This window comes from Leptonychotes weddellii, chromosome 7 (genome assembly GCF_054177405.1).
Source record: "Leptonychotes weddellii isolate Sample4059 chromosome 7, ASM5417740v2, whole genome shotgun sequence".
Classification (NCBI taxonomy): domain Eukaryota; kingdom Metazoa; phylum Chordata; class Mammalia; order Carnivora; family Phocidae; genus Leptonychotes; species Leptonychotes weddellii.
Genome location: NC_138375.1, coordinates 92,523,181 through 92,526,482, shown reverse-complemented (window position 1 = coordinate 92,526,482; position 3,302 = coordinate 92,523,181).

Genomic DNA, 3,302 nt, shown 5'->3' with positions numbered 1-3,302 from the left:
GAAGAAGTTGCTGTGGCTGAGGTCGAAGAGGTTGCTGCCTGTGTTCTCCTTTAGGATTTTGATGGATTCCTGTCTCACATTTAGGCCTTTCATCCATTTTGGGTCTATTTTTGTGGGTGGTGCAAGGAAATGGTCCAGTTTCATTCTTCTGCATGTGGCTGTCCAATTTTCCCAACACCATTGGTTGAAGACACTGTCTTTTTTTTCCATTGGACTTTCTTTCCTGCTTTGTCGAAGATTAGTTGACCATAGAGTTGAGGGTCCATTTCTGGGCTCTCTATTCTGTTCCATGGATCTATGTGTCTGTTTTTGTGAAAAATGCCCTCTGTTATCATGAGTTTGCATTCTACAAGAGGAACAGACATTAAATGAACAACTGCGCAAATGGCCACATTGTTAATGGTTGGGATAAGTCTGGGGTGATACTTCCATCACCCGTGGCATAGATAGTAAGTGGCATGTGTCTGTTCGCACATGTGCTCATACCCACACATGAGGACCTTCTCTGGTCTTTGATAGCACCAATTGTCTGTCATTCATTTTGACATGTAAAGTACATCGCCTTGTGTTGTTACAGGACTTTTTCCAAGTATATCTGGTGTCTCCTGAAGGACAAACTATCCTACCTCTGTTTTATATGACCCCAAAGTTCCTGTGTAGCATGTTACTATCCTCTGATACTATAATATGGCCTTAATGTTTTTTGAAATGGTGAATTAATTAATGGCAGGTTTTAGTTCATATGTATAGCCTGCCATGCTCTGCTTTCAGTATTTCACAACTTTCTCATAAACCGGTTGCTCTTCCTATCTTAGTTTTACCTGAGACAGGGCCAAGCCCTAAAGAAGTGGGATGGCAGAGAAGGGGGCATAGGTGACTAGTGCATAACACCCTGGCCAGAGCCCTCTTCCTTAGTTTGTTTCCATGGGGTTTCCCCCAGTATTTCTAGGCTCTTGGCTAATCTGAGATAGGAGTGATTTGGGGAGAAAAGGAAAGTGGGGGGAGGACACAAGGGTTTTATGTGAAACTTCCCAGCTACTAACAGAACAGGATCAGAACACTGCCAAACAGCTTACCCACTTGCCTGCCTTACTGAGTTGATCTTTTTCTGAGGACTGTGGCCTCCAAGAGCCTCAGGGGCAACTTTATCACAGTGATTAAAGGTGAGGTCTGGAAAAGAAGGCCCAAGGAGAAGAAAAGAACCCCATATTTGGCTGGTAATCACTGTCCTGCAGCTGAAATACTCCAAAGCTGGATGCTTAGGATTGGAGAAGAAGGCCTCATTTAATTAGGCCCTGAGAGGAAAAGGCACCAGGAGTCCCTGAGTCCCCCTGGAAGTCATCATGGAATCATGGTCTGTCACCTGGCCTGCCTGGGAAATGCATTGCCCAATTAGTGATCCCTCATCTTTCCTGATTCCTTTTCCCTGCCCCAACTCCAGGCCAAGCTCCTCACCCAGAAGAGCCCAGCATCCCTATGTCACTTAATTCCCCAGATCTCCCTCATTCCCAGACAGCAGGATCATCTTGTCAAGGTACAAGTGACATCACAAAAGAAGGCGTAACCTCCACAAAGTGACTGCCCTACAACTCGATTTGATTTTGAATCCACGAATCCAAGTCACATGCCTGGCAACTGAGCAGCAGAACCTCCTGGTGTGTCCCACTGCACTCCACGGGGACACATTGTGTCACCATTAAGTTCAAGAGGATTAAGGAGGCCTTCACTTTCATGGCTGGAAATTACTGAATTAATATCAGTTTAAAGAGTATGTTCTGACTGTCGCTGGTGGCAGGATGGCCACATGCACGTCCAAAGATAATTCAACATGAATGCTGCTCACTGAGAAGCCAGGACAGATGAAGCAACTCCACATGAGGCTTTTGGGCCACAGGGTTTATCTCCCTGTATAAAACTATGGAGAGCAGAGGAAATGTCATTTCCAATTTAGATGAGCACAGCGTTTTCTTGGACACACTGATGCTGAAGTAACAAGGAATTTGACAACAACAGGGCTTGGTATGGTAGGGTTTATAAAATAAAGAAAAAAACCTGCTAACACTTAATAAGACTTAACCATTGTGAGGCTCTATACAAAGCACTTTGTATACAGTATCTCACTTAACCCTCAGGAAAACCCCATTTCACAGATGAGGAAACAAGCTCAGAGAGGTTACGTTCTTGGCCATAGATGTAATACCAGGGAGTGGGCAAGCACAGATGGTCTGACACCAAAGCTCAGGTTTTTAACTCTGTGTACTGTGTGCCCAGATGGTGGCTCTGTGTGTGTGTATGCATGTACATGCTCATATGTGCACTTTTCAGGAAAGGTGGTTTATACTATTGATTCAGCAGAACCTTGAAGGGGCCACTGAGTAAAAACGGTTAAGGTATATATGCATACACACATACATACATATAATATGCATGTATTACATATACATAGACATAGACACATGTACATACTTAATGTTTGTGTATGCTGTATGTTTGGATTTTTTCAGTAATCCCTCCCCGCCTTCATGCCTTGCTCGTATCACTAGTATACAGCTGAAGAATTTAAGTGGACAGCAGAGGGCGCCCAGAGTCACTGTTTTTAAAAAAGCATCTTCCATTTCTGGAATTCAGAGAGAACAGAGGTCCACACTGCAGTCTAGATGGGAAAGGTAGCTGTAGATAGACTTCAGGGAGGATATAGAATGTTGCCTTCGCTCAAGATTGAGAATTATCGTGTTGAAAGGATGTTTTGAGAAGAAAGAAAACAGGATGATCCTCTGCAGATAGTGTATGGGGGGGTGGGGCACATGCTAGATGTTTCATGAAAAAACATCCTCAGCTCCTTATGAAAGAAAAAGAAAGAGCCTTTGTCTCACTTTGGAAAGTTTCCTCCTAAAGTAAGAAGAAAAAACCCAGAATGAATTGTTTGCTGTTTCTTACTAAAATCATATTGGGATGTGAGAGAAGTGAAAAGGAATTAGGCTCTTAATTATTTGTTCTGTCTTTATACCTTCTCAAATCCATCAAATAACAGCAACCTATCTCTTCCAGCCATCCTCATGGAGTTACTAAGTCTTGGAGCTTTCTCCTTTAAAGTAAGAGAGATTTCAGTATCCTGGTGTATTTATCACTGCCCATTTCTAGGAGTAGGTCAAAGACCAGTTTTTCATTATCACAAACCTTATATATATGTTGAGATTTCACAGAGTGCTAATTATTACCGTAGGATTGGGAATTCTGGTGAAAGATGTCCCTGACAGACACCCGAGCCTGGGAGGAGGAGAGTGGCAGATGCTCTTGCTCAA